We start from the raw sequence: 22,113 nt of genomic DNA, 5'->3' as shown, positions 1-22,113 counted from the left end.
CCCTTTAAAGATAGGAAGCGCGAAGTCCCTCTTCACTGTTAGCCCGATTTCGGAACTTAATATTGACCTATAATATTTTAATTGGACCAGGTATTATATTGCAGGGTAATAGTGAACACTTCTGCAGGAAATAATTATAGGTCAATTAGGGGGCACACAGCGTGACCCTAAAGTTTACTACGTATGCCTATGTGAAATAAAGTGTTCTGAGAAGCTTAAAATGAAGAAATAAGACTTCTAAAATGCTTTAAAAATTCAAAGACATCTTTCAATGGTTAACTATCGCAAGGCGCGATATCAGACCTTAATATTGACCTATAACATTTTAGTTGGACCAGGTATTATATTACAGGGTAATAGTGTACCCTACCACGGGAGATAATTATATGTCAATTAGAGGAAACACAATGAGTTCCTGTATTTTACTATGTGTACGTATCTAAAATAAGTGTTCGGAGGAGCATATAATGAGGAAATTCGCCTTCTAAAACCCTTTAAAGATAGGAAGCGCGAAGTCCCTCTTCACTGTTAGCCCGATTTCGGACCTTAATGTTGACCTATAATATTTTAAAGGACCAGGTATTATATTGCAGGGTAATAGTGTACCCTACCACAGGAAATAATTATAGGTGAATTAGGGGGTACACTATGTATATTTTAAATAGTGCATTAAAACAAGGAAATTCAAAGAGACTTTTTAATCTTACTAACGCCACGGTATCGGATGTTAATATTGGAATATAATATTTTAGTTTGTCCAGGTATTATATTACAGGGTAATGGTGTACACTTCTACAGGAAATAATTATAGGTCAATTAGGGGGCACACAGCGTGACCCTAAAGTTTACTATGTATGCCTATGTGAAATAAAGTGTTCTGAGAAGCTTAAAATGAAGAAATAAGACTTCTAAAATGCTTTAAAAATTCAAAGACATCTTTCAATGGTTAACTAACGCAAGGCGCGATATCAGACCTTAATATTGACCTATAATATTTTAGTTGGACAAGGTATTTTATTACAGGGTAATAGTGTACCCTACCACGGGAAATAATTATATGTCAATTAGAGGGAACACAATGAGTTCCTGTATTTTACTATGTGTGCGTATCTAAAATAAGTGTTCGGATGAGCTTAAAATGAGGAAATTCGCCTTCTAAAACCCTTTAAAGATAGGAAGCGCGAAGTCCCTCTTCACTGTTAGCCCGATTTCGGAACTTAATATTGACCTATAATATTTTAATTGGACCAGGTATTATATTGCAGGGTAATAGTGAACACTTCTGCAGGAAATAATTATAGGTCAATTAGGGGGCACACAGCGTGACCCTAAAGTTTACTACGTATGCCTATGTGAAATAAAGTGTTCTGAGAAGCTTAAAATGAAGAAATAAGACTTCTAAAATGCTTTAAAAATTCAAAGACATCTTTCAATGGTTAACTAACGCAAGGCGCGATATCAGACCTTAATATTGACCTATATTATTTTAGTTGGACCAGGTATTATATTACAGGGTAATAGTGTACCCTTCCACGGGAAATAATTATATGTCAATTAGAGGGAACACAATGAGTTCCTGTATTTTACTATATGTGCGTATCTAAAATAAGTGTTCGGAAGAGCTTAAAATGAGGAAATTCGCCTTCTAAAACCCTTTAAAGATAGGAAGCGCGAAGTCCCTCTTCACTGTTAGCCCGATTTCGGAACTTAATATTGACCTATAATATTTTAATTGGACCAGGTATTATATTGCAGGGTAATAGTGAACACTTCTGCAGGAAATAATTATAGGTCAATTAGGGGGCACACAGCGTGACCCTAAAGTTTACTACGTATGCCTATGTGAAATAAAGTGTTCTGAGAAGCTTAAAATGAAGAAATAAGACTTCTAAAATGCTTTAAAAATTCAAAGACATCTTTGAATGGTTAACTATCGCAAGGCGCGATATCAGACCTTAATATTGACCTATAACATTTTAGTTGGACCAGGTATTATATTACAGGGTAATAGTGTACCCTACCACGGGAGATAATTATATGTCAATTAGAGGAAACACAATGAGTTCCTGTATTTTACTATGTGTACGTATCTAAAATAAGTGTTCGGAGGAGCATATAATGAGGAAATTCGCCTTATAAAACCCTTTAAAGATAGGAAGCGCGAAGTCCCTCTTCACTGTTAGCCCGATTTCGGACCTTAATGTTGACCTATAATATTTTAAAGGACCAGGTATTATATTGCAGGGTAATAGTGTACCCTACCACAGGAAATAATTATAGGTGAATTAGGGGGTACACTATGTATATTTTAAATAGTGCATTAAAACAAGGAAATTCGAAGACACTTTTCAATGTTACTAACGCCACGGTATCGGATCTTAATATTGGCCTATAATATTTTAGTTGGTCCAGGTATTATATTACAGGGTAATAGTGTACACTTCTACAGGAAATAATTATAGGTCAATTAGGGGGCACACAGCGTGGCCCTAAAGTTTCCTATGCATGCCTATGTGAAATAAAGTGTTCTGAGAAGCTTAAAATGAAGAAATAAGACTTCTAAAATGCTTTAAAAATTCAAAGACATCTTTGAATGGTTAACTAACGCAAGGCGCGATATCAGACCTTAATATTGACCTATAATATTTTAGTTGGACCAGGTATTATATTACAGGGTAATAGTGTACCCTACCACAGGAAATAATTATAGGTGAATTAGGGGGTACACTATGTATATTTTAAATAGTGCATTAAAACAAGGTAATTCAAAGACACTTTTTAATGTTACTAACGCCACGGTATCGGAGGTTAATATTGGCCTATAATATTTTAGTTGGTCCAGGTATTATATTACAAGGTAATGGTGTACACTTCTACAGGAAATAATTATAGGTCAATTAGGGGGCACACAGCGTGACCCTAAAGTTTACTGTGTATGCCTATGTGAAATAAAGTGTTAAGAGAAGCTTAAAATGAAGAAATAAGACTTCTAAAATGCTTTAAAAATTCAAAGACATCTTTCAATGTTTAACTAACGCAAGGTGCGATATCAGACCTTAATATTGACCTATAATATTTTAGTTGGACCAGGTATTATATTACAGGGTAATAGTGTACCCTACCACGGGAAATAATTATATGTCAATTTGGGGGAACACAATGAGTTCCTGTATTTTACTATGTGTGCGTATCTAAAATAAGTGTTCGGAAGAGCTTAAAATGAGGAAATTCGCCTTCTAAAACCCTTTAAAGATAGGAAGCGCGAAGTCCCTCTTCACTGTTAGCCCGATTTCGGAACTTAATATTGACCTATAATATTTTAATTGGACCAGGTATTATACTGCAGGATAATAGTGTACACTACTACAGGAAATAATTATAGGTCAATTAGGGGGCACACAGCGTGACCCTAAAGTTTCCTATGTATGCCTAAGTGAAATAAAGTGTTCTGAGAAGCTTTAAATGAAGAAATAAGACTTCTAAAATGCTTTAAAAATTCGAAGACATCTTTCAATGGTTAACTAACGCAAGGCGCGATATCAGACCTTAATATTGACGTATGATGTTTTAGTTGGACCAGGTATTATATTACAGGGTAATAGTGTACCCTACCACGGGAAATAATTATATGTCAATTAGAGGGAACACAATGAGTTCCTGTATTTTACTATATGTGCGTATCTAAAATAAGTGTTCGGAAGAGCTTAAAATGAGGAAATTCGCCTTCTAAAACCCTTTAAAGATAGGAAGCGCGAAGTCCCTCTTCACTGTTAGCCCGATTTCGGACTTTAATATTGACCTATAATATTTTAATTGGACCAGGTATTATATTGCAGGGTAATAGTGTACCCTACCACAGGAAATAATTATAGGTGAATTAGGGGGTACACTATGTATATTTTAAATAGTGCATTAAAACAAGGAAATTCGAAGACACTTTTCAATGCTAACAAACGGCACGATATGTGACCCTAAAAATGACTTAATTCACTATTGCTCAAAACGAGGAAATTCGCCTTCTAAATCCCTTTAAAGATAGGAAGCGCGAAGTCACTTTTCAATGTTAACGTAAAGATCGATTTCAGATCTTAATATTGACCCATAATATTTAAATTGGACCACATATTATATTACAGGGTGATAGTGTACCCTACCACAGGAAATAATTATAGGTGAATTAGGGGGTACACTTTGTATATTTTAAATAGTGCATTAAAACAAGGAAATTCGAAGACACTTTTCAATGTTAACTAACGCCACGGTATCGGATCTTAATATTGGCCTATAATATTTTAGTTGGTCCAGGTTTTATATTACAGGGTAATAGTGTACACTTCTACAGGAAATAATTATAGGTCAATTAGGGGGCACACAGCGTGACCCTAAAGTTTACTATGTATGCCTATGTGAAATAAAGTGTTCTGAGAAGCTTAAAATGAAGAAATAAGACTTCTAAAATGCTTTAAAAAATTCAAAGACATCTTTCAATGGTTAACTAACGCAAGGCGCGATATCAGACCTTAATATTGACCTATAATATTTTAGTTGGACCAGGTATTTTATTACAGGGTAATAGTGTGCCCTACCACGGGAAATAATTATATGTCAATTAGAGGGAACACAATGAGTACCTGTATTTTACTATGTGTGCGTATCTAAAATAAGTGTTCGGAAGAGCTTAAAATGAGGAAATTTGCCTTCTAAAACCCTTTAAAGATAGGAAGCGCGAAGTCCCTCTTCACTGTTAGCCCGATTTCGGAACTTAATATTGACCTATAATATTTTAATTGGCCCAGGTATTATATTGCAGGGTAATAGTGTACAGTTCTAGAGGAAATAATTATAGGTCAATTAGGGGGCACACAGCGTGACCCTAAAGTTTACTATGTATGCCTATGTGAAATAAAGTGTTCTGAGAAGCTTAAAATGAAGAAATAAGACTTCTAAAATGCTTTAAAAATTCAAAGACATCTTTCAATGGTTAACTAACGCAAGGCGCGATATCAGACCTTAATATTGGCCTATAATATTTTAGTTGGACCAGGTATTATATTACAGGGTAATAGTGTACCCTACCACGGGAAATAATTATATGTCAATTAGAGGGAACACAATGAGTTACTGTATTTTACTATGTGTGCGTATCTAAAATAAGTGTTCGGAAGAGCTTAAAATGAGGAAATTCGCCTTCTAAAACCCTTTAAAGATAGGAAGCGCGAAGTCCCTCTTCACTGTTAGCCCGATTTCGGAACTTAATATTGACCTATAATATTTTAATTGGACCAGGTATTATACTGCAGGATAATAGTGTACACTACTACAGGAAATAATTATAGGTCAATTAGGGGGCACACAGCGTGACCCTAAAGTTTCCTATGTATGCATATGTGAAATAAAGTGTTCTGAGAAGCTTAAAATGAAGAAATAAGACTTCTAAAATGCTTTAAAAATTCGAAGACATCTTTCAATGGTTAACTAACGCAAGGCGCGATATCAGACCTTAATATTGACGTATGATATTTTAGTTGGACCAGGTATTATATTACAGGGTAATAGTGTACCCTACCACGGGAAATAATTATATGTCAATTAGAGGGAACACAATGAGTTCCTGTATTTTACTAAATGTGCGTATCTAAAATAAGTGTTCGGAAGAGCTTAAAATGAGGAAATTCGCCTTCTAAAACCCTTTAAAGATAGGAAGCGCGAAGTCCCTCTTCACTGTTAGCCCGATTTCGGACTTTAATATTGACCTATAATATTTTAATTGGACCAGGTATTATATTGCAGGGTAATAGTGTAACCTACCAGAGGAAATAATTATAGGTGAATTAGTGGGTACACTATGTATATTTTAAATAGTGCATTAAAACAAGGAAATTCGAAGACACTTTTCAATGCTAACAAACGGCACGATATGTGACCTTAAAAATGACTTAATTCACTATTGCTCAAAACGAGGAAATTCGCCTTCTAAAACCCTTTAAAGATAGGAAGCGTGAAGTCACTTTTCAATGTTAACGTAAAGATCGATTTCAGATCTTTATATTGACCCATAATATTTAAATTGGACCACATATTATATTACAGGATGATAGTGTACCCTACCACAGGAAATAATTATAGGTGAATTAGGGGATACACTATGTATATTTTAAATAGTGCATTAAAAGAAGGAAATTCGAAGACACTTTTCAATGTTAACTAACGCCACGGTATCGGATCTTAATATTGGCCTATAATATTTTAGTTGGTCCAGGTATTATATTACAGAGTAATAGTGTACACTTCTACAGGAAATAATTATAGGTCAATTAGGGGGCACACAGTGTGACCCTAAAGTTTACTATGTATGCTTATGTGAAATAAAGTGTTAAGAGAAGCTTAAAATGAAGAAATAAGACTTCTAAAATGCTTTAAAAATTCAAAGACATCTTTCAATGTTTAACTAACGCAAGGCGCGATATCAGACCTTAATATTGACCTATAATATTTTAGTTGGACCAGGTATTATATTACAGGGTTATAGTGTACCCTACCACGGGAAATAATTATATGTCAATTAGGGGGAACACAATGAGTTCCTGTATTTTACTATGTGTGCGTATCTAAAATAAGTGTTCGGAAGAGCTTAAACTGAGGAAATTCGCCTTCTAAAACCCTTTAAAGATAGGAAGCGCGAAGTACCTCTTCACTTTTAGCCCGATTTCGGAACTTAATATTGACCTATAACATTTTAATTGGACCAGGTATTATATTGCAGGGTAATAGTGTACACTACTACAGGAAATAATTATAGGTCAATTAGGGGGCACACAGCGTGACCCTAAAGTTTCCTATGTATGCCTATGTGAAATAAAGTGTTCTGAGAAGCTTAAAATGAAGAAATAAGACTTCTAAAATGCTTTAAAAATTCAAAGACATCTTCAATGGTTAACTAAGGCAAGGCGCGATATCAGACCTTAATATTGACCTATAATATTTTAGTTGGACCAGGTATTATATTACAGGGTAATAGTGTACCCTACCACGGGAAATAATTATATGTCAATTAGAGGGAACACAATGAGTTCCTGTATTTTACTATATGTGCCTATCTAAAATAAGTGTTCGGAAGAGCTTAAAATGAGGAAATTCGCCTTCTAATACCCTTTAAAGATAGGAAGCGCGAAGTCCCTCTTCACTGTTAGCCCGATTTCGGACCTTAATATTGACCTATAATTTTTTAATTGGACCAGGTATTATATTGCAGTTTAATAGTGTACCCTACCACAGGAAATAATTATAGGTGAGTTAGGGGGTACACTATGTATATTTTAAATAGTGCATTAAAACAAGGATATTCGAAGACACTTTTCAATGTTAACTAACGCCACGGTATCGGATCTTAATATTGGCCTATAATATTTTAGTTGGTCCAGGTATTATATTACAGGGGAATAGTGTACACTTCTACAGGAAATAATTATAGGTCAATTAGGGGGCACACAGCGTGACCCTAAAGTTTACTATGTATGCCTATGTGAAATAAAGTGTTCTGAGAAGCTTAAAATGAAGAAATAAGACTTCTAAAATGCTTTAAAAATTCAAAGACATCTTTCAATGGTTAACTAACGAAAGGCACGATATCAGACCTTAATATTGACCAATAATATTTTAGTTGGACCAGGTATTATATTACAGGGTAATAGTGTACCCTACCACGGGAAATAATTATATGTCAATTAGAGGGAACACAATGAATTCCTGTATTTTACTATGTGTGCGTATCTAAAATAAGTGTTCGGAAGATCTTAAAATGAGGAAATTCGCCTTCTAAAACCCTTTAAAGATAGGAAGCGCGAAGTCCCTCTTCACTGTTAGCCCGATTTCGGACCTTAATATTGACCTATAATATTTTAATTGGACCAGGTATTATATTGCAGGGTAATAGTGTACCCTACCACAGGAAATAATTATAGGTGAATTAGGGGGTACACTATGTATATTTTAAATAGTGCATTAAAACAAGGAAATGCGAAGACACTTTAACATGTTAACTAACACCACGGTATCGGATCTTAATATTGGCCTATAATATTTTAGTTGGTCCAGGTATTATATTACAGGGTAATAGTGTACATTTCTACAGGAAATTGTTATAGGTCAATTAGGGGGCACACAGCGTGACCCTAAAGTTTACTATGTATGCCTATGAGTAATAAAGTGTTCTGAGAAGCTTAAAATGAAGAAATAAGACTTCTAAAATGCTTTAAAAATTCAAAGACATCTTTCAATGGTTAACTAACGCAAGGCGCGATATCAGACCTTAATATTGACCTATAATATTTTAGTTGGACCAGGTATTATATTCAGGGTAATAGTGTACCCTACCACGGAAAATAATTATATGTCAATTAGAGGGAACACAATGAGTTCCTGTATTTTACTATGTGTGCGTATCTAAAATAAGTGTTCGGAAGAGCTTAAAATGAGGAAATTCGCCTTCTAAAACCCTTTAAAGATAGGAAGCGTGAAGTCCCTCTTCACTGTTAGCCTATTTCGGACCTTAATATTGACCTATAATATTTTAATTGGACCAGGTATTATATTGCAGGGTAATAGTGTACCCTACCACAGGAAATAATTATAGGTGAATTAGTGGGTACACTATGTATATTTTAAATAGTGCATTAAAACAAGGAAATTCGAAGACACTTTTCAATGCTAACAAACGGCTCGATATCTGACCTTAAAAATGACTTAATTTACTACTGCTCAAAACGAGGAAATTCGCCTTCTAAGACCCTTTAAAGATAAGAAACGCGAAGTCACTTTTCAATGTTAACGTAAAGATCGATTTCAGATCTTAATATTGACCCATAATATTTAAATTGGACCACATATTATATTACAGGGTAATAGTGTACCCTACCACGGGAAATAATTATATGTCAATTAGAGGAAACACAATGAGTTCCTGTATTTTACTATGTGTGCGTATCTAAAATAAGTGTTCGGAAGAGCTTAAAATGAGGAAATTCGCCTTCTAAAACCCTTTAAAGAAAGGAAGCGCGAAGTCCCTCTTCACTGTTAGCCCGATTTCGGACCTTAATACTGACCTATAATATTTTAATTGGACCAGGTATTATATTGCAGGGTAATAGTGTACCCTACAACAGGAAATAATTATAGGTGATTTAGGGGGTACACTATGTATATTTTAAATAGTGCATTAAAACAAGAAAATTCGAAGACACTTTTCAATGTTAACTAACGCCACGGTATCGGATCTTAATATTGGCCTATAATATTTTAGTTGGTCCAGGAATTATATTACAGGGTAATAGTATACACTTCTACAGGAAATAATTATAGGTCAATTAGGGGGCACACAGCGTGACCCTAAAGTTTACTATGTATGCCTATGTGAAATAAAGTGTTCTGAGAAGCTTAAAATGAAGAAATAAGACTTCTAAAATGCTTTAAAAATTCAAAGACATCTTTCAATGGTTAACTAACGCAAGGCGCGATATCAGACCTTAATATTGACCTATAATATTTTAGTTGGACCAGGTAGTATATTACAGGGTAATAGTGTACCCTACCACGGGAAATAAATATATCTCAATTAGAGGGAACACAATGAGTTCCTGTATTTTACTATGTGTGCGTATCTAAAATAAGTGTTCGGAAGAGCTTAAAATGAGGAAATTCGCCTTCTAAAACCCTTTAAAGATAGGAAGCGCGAAGTCCCTGTTCACTGTTTGCCCGATTTCGGACCTTAATATTGACCTATAATATTTTAATTGGACCAGGTATTATATTGCAGGGTAATAGTGTACCCTACCACAGGAAATAATTATAGGTGAATTAGGGGGTACATTATGTATATTTTAAATAGTGCATTAAAACAAGGAAATTCAAAGACACTTTTCAATGTTACTAACGCCACGGTATCGCATTTTAATATTGGCCTATAATATTTTAGTTGGTCCAGGTATTATATTACAGGGTAATAGTGTACACTTCTACAGGAAATAATTATAGGACAATTAGGGGGCACACAGCGTGACCCTAAAGTTTACTATGTATGCCTATGTGAAATAAAGTGTTCTGAGAAGCTTAAAATGTAGAAATAAGACTTCTAAAATGCTTTAAAAATTCAAAGACATCTTTCAATGGTTAACTAACGCAAGGCGCGATATCAGACCTTAATATTGACCTATAATATTTTAGTTGGACCTGATATTATATTACAGGGTAATAGTGTACCCTACCACGGGAAATAATTATATGTCAATTAGAGGGAACACAATGAGTTCCTGTATTTTACTATGTGTGCGTATCTAAAATAAGAGTTCGGAAGAGCTTAAAATGAGGAAATTCGCCTTCTAAAACCCTTTAAAGATAGGAAGCGCGAAGTCCCTCTTCACTGTTAGCCCGATTTCGGAACTTAATATTGACCTATAATATTTTAATTGGACCAGGTAATATATTTCAGGGCAATAGTGTACACTACTACAGGAAATAATTATAGGTCAATTAGGGGGCACACAGCGTGACCTTAAAGTTTCCTATGTATGCCTATGTGAAATAAAGTGTTCTGAGAAGCTTAAAATGAAGAAATAAGACTTCTAAAATGCTTTAAAAATTCAAAGACATCTTTCAATGGTTAACTAACGCAAGGCGCGATATCAGACCTTAATATTGACCTATAATATTTTAGTTGTACCAGGTATTATATTACAGGGTAATAGTGTACCCTACCACGGGAAATAATTATATGTCAATTAGAGGGAACACAATGAGTTCCTGTATTTTACTATGTGTGCGTATCTAAAATAAGTGTTCGGAAGAACTTAAAATGAGGAAATTCGCCTTCTAAAACCCTTTAAAGATAGGAAGCGCGAAGTCCCTCTTCACTGTTAGCCCGATTTCGGACCTTAATATTGACCTATAATATTTTAATTGGACCAGGTATTATATTGCAGGGTAATAGTGTACCCTACAACAGGAAATAATTATAGGTGATTTAGGGGGTACACTATGTATATTTTAAATAGTGCATTAAAACAAGGAAATTCGAAGACACTTTTCAATGTTAACTAACGCCACGGTATCGGATCTTATTATTGGCCTATAATATTTTAGTTGGTCCAGGAATTATATTACAGGGTAATAGTGTACACTTCTACGGGAAATAATTATAGGTCAATTAGGGGGCACACAGCGTGACCCTAAAGTTTACTATGTTTGCCTATGTGAAATAAAGTGTTCTGAGAAGCTTAAAATGAAGAAATAAGACTTCTAAAATGCTTTAAAAATTCAAAGACATCTTTCAATGGTTAACTAACGCAATGGTCACGCTGTGTGCCCCCTAATTGTCCTATAATTATTTCCTGTAGAAGTGTACACTATTACCCTGTAATATAATACCTGGACCAACTAAAATATTATAGGCCAATATTAAGATGCGATACCGTGGCGTTAGTAACATTGAAAAGTGTCTTTGAATTTCCTTGTTTTAATGCACTATTTAAAATATACATAATGTACCCCCTAATTCACCTATAATTATTTCCTGTGGTAGGGTACACTATTACCCTGCAATATAATACCTGGTCCAATTAAAATATTATAGGTCAATATTAAGGTCCGAAATCGGGCAAACAGTGAACAGGGACTTCGCGCTTCCTATCTTTAAAGGGTTTTAGAAGGCGAATTTCCTCATTTTAAGCTCTTCCGATATCGGTACCTTAATATTGCGCGATATCGGACCTTAATATTTACCTATAATATTTTAATTGGACCAGGTATTATATTGCAGGGTAATAGTGTACCCTACCACAGGAAATAATTATAGGTGAATTAGGGGGTACACTATGTATATTTTAAATAGTGCATTAAAACAAGGAAATTCGAAGACACTTTTCAATGTTAACTAACGCCACGGTATCGGATCTTAATATTGGCCTATAATATTTTAGTTGGTCCAGGTATTATATTACAGGGTAATAGTGTACACTTCTACAGGAAATAATTATAGGTAAATTAGGGGGCACACAGCGTGACCCTAAAGTTTACTATGTATGCCTATGTGAAATAAAGTGTTCTGAGAAGCTTAAAATGAAGAAATAGGACTTCCAAAATGCTTTAAAAATTCAAAGACATCTTTCAATGCTTAACTAACGCAAGGCGCGATATCAGACCTTAATATTGACCTATAATATTTTAGTTGGACCAGGTATTATATTACAGGGTAATAGTGTACCCTACCACGGGAAATAATTATATGTCAATTAGAGGGAACACAATGAGTTCCTGTATTTTACTATGTGTGAGTATCTAAATTAAGTGTTCGGAAGAGCTTAAAATGAGGAAATTCGCCTTCTAAAACCCTTTAAAGATAGGAAGCGCGAAGTCCCTCTTCACTGTTAGCCCGATTTCGGACCTTAATATTGACCTATAATATTTTAATTGGACCAGGTATTATATTGCAGGGTAATAATGTACCCTACCACAGGAAATAATTATAGGTGAATTAGGGGGTACACTATGTATATTTTAAATAGTGCATTAAAACAAGGAAATTCGAAGACACTTTTACATGTTAACTAACACCTCGGTATCGGATCTTAATATTGGCCTATAATATTTTAGTTGGTCCAGGTATTATATTACAGGGTAATAGTGTACATTTCTACAGGAAATAATTATAGGTCAATTAGGGGGCAAACAGCGTGACCCTAAAGTTTACTATGTATGCCTATGTGAAATAAAGTTTTCTGAGAAGCTTAAAATGAAGAAATAAGACTTCTAAAATGCTTTAAAAATTCAAAGACATCTTTCAATGGTTAACTAACGCAAGGCGCGATATCAGACCTTAATATTGACCTATAATATTTTAGTTGGACCAGGTATTATATTACAGGGTAATAGTGTACCCTACCACGGGAAATAATTATATGTCAATTAGAGGGAACACAATGAGTTCCTGAATTTTACTATGTGTGCGTATCTATAATAAGTGTTCGGAAGAGCTTAAAATGAGGAAATTCGCCTTCTAAAACCCTTTAAAGATAGGAATCGCGAAGTCCCTCTTCACTGTTAGCCCGATTTCGGACCTTAATACTGACCTATAATATTTTAATTGGACCAGGTATTATATTGCAGGGTAATAGTGTACCCTACCACAGGAAATAATTATAAGTGAATTAGGGGGTACACTATGTATATTTTATATAGTGCATTAAAACAAGGAAATTCGAAGACACTTTTCAATGCTAACAAACGGCACGATATCTGACCTTAAAAATGACTTAATTCACTATTGCTCAAAACGAGGAAATTCGCCTTCTAAAACCCTTTAAAGATAGGAATCGCGAAGTCCCTCTTCACTGTTAGCCCGATTTCGGACCTTAATACTGACCTATAATATTTTAATTGGACCAGGTATTATATTGCAGGGTAATAGGGTACACTTCTACAGGAAATAATTATAGGTCAATTAGGGGGCACACAGCGTGACCCTAAAGTTTACTATGTATGCCTATGTGAAATAAAGTGTTCTGAGAAGCTTAAAATGAAGAAATAAGACTTCTAAAATGCTTTAAAAATTCAAAGACATCTTTCAATGGTTAACTAACGCAAGGCGCGATATCAGACCTTAATATTGACCTATAATATTTTAGTTGGACCAGATATTATATTACAGGGTAATAGTGTACCCTTCCACGGTAAATAATTATATGTCAATTAGAGGGAACACAATGAGTTCCTGTATTTTACTATGTGTGCGTAACTAAAATAAGTGTTCGGAAGAGCTTAAAATGAGGAAATTCGCCTTCTAAAACCCTTTAAAGATAGGAAGCGCGAAGTCCCTCTTCACTGTTAGCCCGATTTCGGACCTTAATATTGACCTATAATATTTTAATTGCACCAGGTATTATATTGCAGGGTAATAGTGTACCCTACCACAGGAAATAATTATAAGTGAATTAGGGGGTACACTATGTATATTTTAAATAGTGCATTAAAACAAGGAAATTCGAAGACACTTTTCAATGTTAACTAACGCCACGGTATCGGATCTTAATATTGGCCTATAATATTTTAGTTGGTCCAGGTATTATATTACAGGGTAATAGTGTACACTTCTACAGGAAATAATTATAGGTCAATTAGGGGGCACACAGCGTGACCCTAAAGTTTACTATGTATGCCTATGTGAAATAAAGTGTTCTGAGAAGCTTAAAATGAAGAAATAAGACTTCTAAAATGCTTTAAAAATTCATAGACATCTTTCAATGGTTAACTAACGCAAGGCGCGATATCAGACCTTAATATTGACCTATAATATTTTAGTTGGACCAGGTATTATATTACAGGGTAATAGTGTACCCTACCACGGGAAATAATTATATGTCAATTAGAGGGAACACAATGAGTTCCTGTATTATACTATGTGTGCGTATATAAAATAAATGTTCGGAAGAGCTTAAAATGAGGAAATTCGCTTTCTAAAACCCTTTAAAGAGAGGAAGCGCGAAGTCCCTCTTCACTGTTAGCCCGATTTCGGACCTTAATATTGACCTATAATATTTTAATTGGACCAGGTATTATATTGCAGGGTAATAGTGTACCCTACCACAGGAAATAATTATAAGTGAATTAGGGGGTACGCTATGTAAATTTTAAATAGTGCATTAAAACAAGGAAATTCGAAGACACTTTTTAATGTTAACTAACGCCACGGTATCGGATCTTAATATTGGCCTATAATATTTTAGTTTTTCCAGGTATTATATTACAGGGTAATAGTGTGCACTTCTACAGGAAATAATTATAGGTCATTTAGGGGGCACACAGCGTGACCCTAAAGTTTACTATGTATGCCTATGTGAAATAAATTGTTCTGAGAAGCTTAAAATAAAGAAAAAAGACTTCTAAAATGCTTAAAAAATTCAAAGACATCTTTCAACGGTTAACTAACGCAAGGCGCGATATCAGACCTTAATATTGACCTATAATATTTTAGTTGGACCAGGTATTTTATTACAGGGTAATAGTGTACCCTACCACGGGAAATAATTATATGTCAATTAGAGGGAACACAATGAGTTCCTGTATTTTACTATGTGTGCGTATCTAAAATAAGTGTTCGGAAGAGCTTAAAATGAGGAAATTCGCCTTCTAAAACCCTTTAAAGATAGGAAGCGCGAAGTCCCTCTTCTCTGTTAGCCCGATTTCGGACCTTAATATTGACCTATAATATTTTAATTGGACCAGGTATTATATTGCAGGGTAATAGTGTACACGTCTACAGGAAATAATTATAGGTCAATTAGGGGGCACACAGCGTGACCCTAAAGTTTACTATGTATGCCTATGTGAAATAAAGTGTTCTGAGAAGCTTAAAATGAAGAAATAAGACTTCTAAAATGCTTTAAAAATTCAAAGACATCTTTCAATGGTTAACTAACGCTAGGCGCGATATCAGACCTTAATATTGACCTATAATATTTTAATTGGACCAGGTATTATATTACAGGGTAATAGTGTACCCTTCCACGGGAAATAATTATATGTCAATTAGAGGGAACACAATGAGTTCCTGTATTTTACTATGTGTGCGTATCAAAAATAAGTGTTCGGAAGAGCTTAAAATGAGGAAATTCGCCTTCTAAAACCCTTTAAAGATAGGAAGCGCGAAGTCCCTCTTCACTCTTAGCCCGATTTCGGACCTTAATATTGACCTATAATATTTTAATTGGACCAGGTATTATACAGCAGGGTAATAGTGTACCCTACCACAGGAAATAATTATAGGTGAATTAGGGGTTACACTATGTATATTTTAAATAGTGCATTAAGACAAGGAAATTCGAAGACACTTTTCAATGCTAACAAACGGCACGATATCTGACCTTAAAAATGACTTAATTCACTATTGCTCAAAACGAGGAAATTCGCCTTCTAAAACCCTTTAAAGATAGGAAGCGCGAAGTCACTTTTCAATGTTAACGTAAAGATCGATTTCAGATCTTAATATTGACCCATAATATTTAAATTGGACCACATATTATATTACAGGGTGATAGTGTACCCTACCACAGGAAATAATTATAGGTGAATTAGGGGGTACACTATGTATATTTTAAATAGTGCATTAAAACAAGGAAATTCGAAGACACTTTCCAATGCTAACAAACCACACGATATCTGACCTTAAAAATGACTTAATTCACTATTGCTCAAAACGAGGAAATTCGCCTTCTAAAACCCTTTAAAGATAAGAAGCGCGAAGTCACTTTTCAATATTAACGTAAAGATCGATTTCAGATCTTAATATTGACCCATAATATTTAAATTGGACCACATATTATATTACAGGGTGATAGTGTACCCTACCCCAGGAAATAATTATAGGTGAATTAGGGGGTACACTATGTATATTTTAAATAGTGCATTAAAACAAGGAAATTCGAAGACACTTTTCAGTGTTAACTAACGCCACGTTATCGGATCTTAATATTGGCCTATAATATTTTAGTTTTTCCAGGTATTATATTACAGGGTAATAGTGTGCACTTCTACAGGAAATAATTATAGGTCATTTAGGGGGCACACAGCGTGACCCTAAAGTTTACTATGTATGCCTATGTGAAATAAATTGTTCTGAGAAGCTTAAAATAAAGAAATAAGACTTCTAAAATGCTTAAAAAATTCAAAGACATCTTTCAATGGTTAACTAACGCAAGGCGCGATATCAGACCTTAATATTGACCTATAATATTTTAGTTGGACCAGGTATTTTATTACAGGGTAATAGTGTACCCTACCACGGGAAATAATTATATGTCAATTAGAGGGAACACAATGAGTTCCTGTATTTTACTATGTGTGCGTATCTAAAATAAGTGTTCGGAAGAGCTTAAAATGAGGAAATTCGCCTTCTAAAACCCTTTAAAGATAGGAAGCGCGAAGTCCCTCTTCTCTGTTAGCCCGATTTCGGACCTTAATATTGACCTATAATATTTTAATTGGACCAGGTATTATATTGCAGGGTAATAGTGTACACGTCTACAGGAAATAATTATAGGTCAATTAGGGGGCACACAGCGTGACCCTAAAGTTTACTATGTATGCCTATGTGAAATAAAGTGTTCTGAGAAGCTTAAAATGAAGAAATAAGACTTCTAAAATGCTTTAAAAATTCAAAGACATCTTTCAATGGTTAACTAACGCTAGGCGCGATATCAGACCTTAATATTGACCTATAATATTTTAATTGGACCAGGTATTATATTACAGGGTAATAGTGTACCCTTCCACGGGAAATAATTATATGTCAATTAGAGGGAACACAATGAGTTCCTGTATTTTACTATGTGTGCGTATCAAAAATAAGTGTTCGGAAGAGCTTAAAATGAGGAAATTCGCCTTCTAAAACCCTTTAAAGATAGGAAGCGCGAAGTCCCTCTTCACTCTTAGCCCGATTTCGGACCTTAATATTGACCTATAATATTTTAATTGGACCAGGTATTATACAGCAGGGTAATAGTGTACCCTACCACAGGAAATAATTATAGGTGAATTAGGGGTTACACTATGTATATTTTAAATAGTGCATTAAGACAAGGAAATTCGAAGACACTTTTCAATGCTAACAAACGGCACGATATCTGACCTTAAAAATGACTTAATTCACTATTGCTCAAAACGAGGAAATTCGCCTTCTAAAACCCTTTAAAGATAGGAAGCGCGAAGTCACTTTTCAATGTTAACGTAAAGATCGATTTCAGATCTTAATATTGACCCATAATATTTAAATTGGACCACATATTATATTACAGGGTGATAGTGTACCCTACCACAGGAAATAATTATAGGTGAATTAGGGGGTACACTATGTATATTTTAAATAGTGCATTAAAACAAGGAAATTCGAAGACACTTTTCAATGCTAACAAACCACACGATATCTGACCTTAAAAATGACTTAATTCACTATTGCTCAAAACGAGGAAATTCGCCTTCTAAAACCCTTTAAAGATAAGAAGCGCGAAGTCACTTTTCAATATTAACGTAAAGATCGATTTCAGATCTTAATATTGACCCATAATATTTAAATTGGACCACATATTATATTACAGGGTGATAGTGTACCCTACCCCAGGAAATAATTATAGGTGAATTAGGGGGTACACTATGTATATTTTAAATAGTGCATTAAAACAAGGAAATTCGAAGACACTTTTCAGTGTTAACTAACGCCACGTTATCGGATCTTAATATTGGCCTATAATATTTTAGTTGGTCCAGATATTATATTACAGGGTAATAGTGTACACTTCTACAGGAAATAATTATAGGTTAATTAGGGGGCACACAGCGTGACCCTAAATTTTACTATGTATGCCTATGTGAAATAAAGTGTTCTGAGAAGCTTAAAATGAAGAAATAAGACTTCTAAAATGCTTTAAAAATTCAAAGACATCTTTCAATGGTTAACTAACGCAAGGCGCGATATCAGACCTTAATATTGACCTATAATATTTTAGTTGGACCAGGTATTATATTACAGGGTAATAGTGTACCCTACCACGGGAAATAATTATATGTCAATTAGAGGGAACACAATGAGTTCCTGTATTTTACTATGTGTGCGTATCTAAAATAAGTGTTCGGAAGAGCTTAAAATGAGGAAATTCGCCTTCTAAAACCCTTTAAAGAAAGGAAGCGCGAAGTCCCTCTTCACTGTCAGCCCGATTTCGGACCTTAATATTGACCTATAATATTTTAATTGGACCAGGTATTATATTGCAGGGTAATAGTGTACACTTCTACAGGAAATAATTATAGGTCAATTAGGGGGCACACAGCGTGACCCTAAAGTTTACTATGTATGCCTATGTGAAATAAAGTGTTCTGAGAAGCTTAAAATGAAGAAATAAGACTTCTAAAATGCTTTAAAAATTCAAAGACATCTTTCAATGGTTAACTAACGCAAGGCGCGATATCAGACCTTAATATTGACCTATAATATTTAAGTTGGACCAGGTATTATATTACAGGGTAATAGTGTACCCTTCCACGGGAAATAATTATATGTCAATTAGAGGGAACACAATGAGTTCCTGTATTTTACTATGTGTGCGTATCTAAAATAAGTGTTCGGAAGAGCTTAAAATGAGGAAATTCGCCTTCTAAAACCCTTTAAAGATAGGAAGCGCGAAGTCCCTCTTCACTGTTAGCCCGATTTCGGACCTTAATATTGACCTATAATATTTTAATTGCACCAGGTATTATATTGCAGGGTAATAGTGTACCCTACCACAGGAAATAATTATAAGTGAATTAGGGGGTACACTATGTATATTTTAAATAGTGCATTAAAACAAGGAAATTCGAAGACACTTTTCAATGTTAACTAACGCCACGGTATCGGATCTTAATATTGGCCTATAATATTTTAGTTGGTCCAGGTATTATATTACAGGGTAATAGTGTACACTTCTACAGGAAATATATATAGGTCAATTAGGGGGCACACAGCGTGACCCTAAAGTTTACTATGTATGCCTATGTGAAATAAAGTGTTCTGAGAAGCTTAAAATGAAGAAATAAGACTTCTAAAATGCTTTAAAAATTCATAGACATCTTTCAATGGTTAACTAACGCAAGGCGCGATATCAGACCTTAATATTGACCTATAATATTTTAGTTGGACCAGGTATTATATTACAGGGTAATAGTGTACCCTTCCACGGGAAATAATTATGTGTCAATTAGAGGGAACACAATGAGTTCCTGTATTTTACTATGTGTGCGTATCTAAAATAAGTGTTCGGAAGAGCTTAAAATGAGGAAATTCGCTTTCTAAAACCCTTTAAAGAGAGGAAGCGCGAAGTCCCTCTTCACTGTTAGCCCGATTTCGGACCTTAATATTGACCTATAATATTTTAATTGGACCAGGAATTATATTGCAGGGTAATAGTGTACCCTACCACAGGAAATAATTATAGGTCAAATAGGGGGCACACAGCGTGACCCTAAAGTTTACTATGTATGCCTATGTGAAATAAAGTGTTCTGAGAAGCTTAAAATGAAGAAATAAGACTTCTAAAATGCTTTAAAAATTCAAAGACATCTTTCAATGGTTAACTAACGCAAGACGCGATATCAGACCTTAATATTGACCTATAATATTTTAGTTGGACCAGGTATTATATTACAGGGTAATTGTGTACCCTACCACGGGAAATAATTATATGTCAATTAGAGGGAACACAATGAGTTCCTGTATTTTACTATGAGTGCGTATCTAAAATAAGTGTTCGGAAGAGCTTAAAATGAGGAAATTCGCCTTCTAAAACCCTTTAAAGATAGGAAGCGCGAAGTCCCTCTTCACTGTTAGCCCGATTTCGGACCTTAATATTGACCTATAATATTTTAATTGCACCAGGTATTATATTGCAGGGTAATAGTGTACCCTACCACAGGAAATAATTATAAGTGAATTAGGGGGTACACTATGTATATTTTAAATAGTGCATTAAAACAAGGAAATTCGAAGTCACTTTTTAATGTTAACTAACGCCACGGTATCGGATCTTAATATTGGCCTATAATATTTTAGTTTTTCCAGGTATTATATTACAGGGTAATAGTGTGCACTTCTACAGGAAATAATTATAGGTCATTTAGGGGGCACACAGCGTGACCCTAAAGTTTACTATGTATGCCTATGTGAAATTAAGTGTTCTGAGAAGCTTAAAATAAAGAAATAAGACTTCCAAAATGCTTAGAAAATTCAAAGACATCTTTCAATGGTTAACTAACGCAAGGCGCGATATCAGACCTTAATATTGGCCTATAATATTTTAGTTGGACCAGGTATTATATTACAGGGTAATAGTGTACCCTACCACGGGAAATAATTATATGTCAATTAGAGGGAACACAAAGAGTTCCTGTATTTTACTATGTGTGCGTATCTAAAATAAGTGTTCGCAAGAGCTTAAAATGAGGAAATTCGCCTTATCAAACCCTTTAAAGATAGGAAGCGCGAAGTCCCTCTTCTCTGTTAGCCCGATTTCGGACCTTAATATTGACCTATAATATTTTAATTGGACCAGGTATTATATTGCAGGGTAATAGTGTACACGTCTACAGGAAATAATTATAGGTCAATTAGGGGGCACACAGCGTGAACCTAAAGTTTACTATGTATCCTATGTGAAATAAAGTGTTCTGAGAAGCTTAAAATGAAGAAATAAGACTTCTAAAATGCTTTAAAAATTCTAAGACATCTTTCAATGGTTAACTAACGCAAGGCGCGATATCAGACCTTAATATTGACCTATAATATTTTAGTTGGACCAGGTATTATATTACAGGGTAATAGTGTACCCTTCCACGGGAAATAATTATATGTCAATTAGAGGGAACACAATGAGTTCCTGTATTTTACTATGTGTGCGTATCTAAAATAAGTGTTCGGAAGAGCTAAAATGAGGAAATTCGCCTTCTAAAACCCTTTAAAGATAGGAAGCGCGAAGTCCCTCTTCACTGTTAGCCCGATTTCGGACCTTAATATTGACCTATAATATTTTAATTGCACCAGGTATTATATTGCAGGGTAATAGTGTACCCTACAACAGGAAATAATTATAAGTGAATTAGGGGGTACACTATGTATATTTTAAATAGTGCATTAAAACAAGGAAATTCGAAGACACTTTTCAATGTTAACTAACGCCACGGTATCGGATCTTAATATTGGCCTATAATATTTTAGTTGGTCCAGGTATTATATTACAGGGTAATAGTGCATACTTCTACAGGAAATAATTATAGGTCAATTAGGGGACACACAGCGTGACCCTAAAGTTTACTATGTATGCTTATGTGAAATAAAGTGTTCTGAGAAGCTTAAAATGAAGAAATAAGACTTCTAAAATGCTTTAAAAATTCATAGACATCTTTCAATGGTTAACTAACGCAAGGCGCGATATCAGACCTTAATATTGACCTATAATTTTTTAGTTGGACCAGGTATTATGTTACAGGGTAATAGTGTACCCTACCACGGGAAATAATTATATGTCAATTAGAGGGAACACAATG

Source organism: Parasteatoda tepidariorum, chromosome 2, assembly GCF_982258835.1.
Source record: "Parasteatoda tepidariorum strain Cologne lab strain chromosome 2, Ptep-v5.0, whole genome shotgun sequence".
Taxonomy (NCBI): domain Eukaryota; kingdom Metazoa; phylum Arthropoda; class Arachnida; order Araneae; family Theridiidae; genus Parasteatoda; species Parasteatoda tepidariorum.
This window is presented reverse-complemented; position numbering follows the sequence as displayed.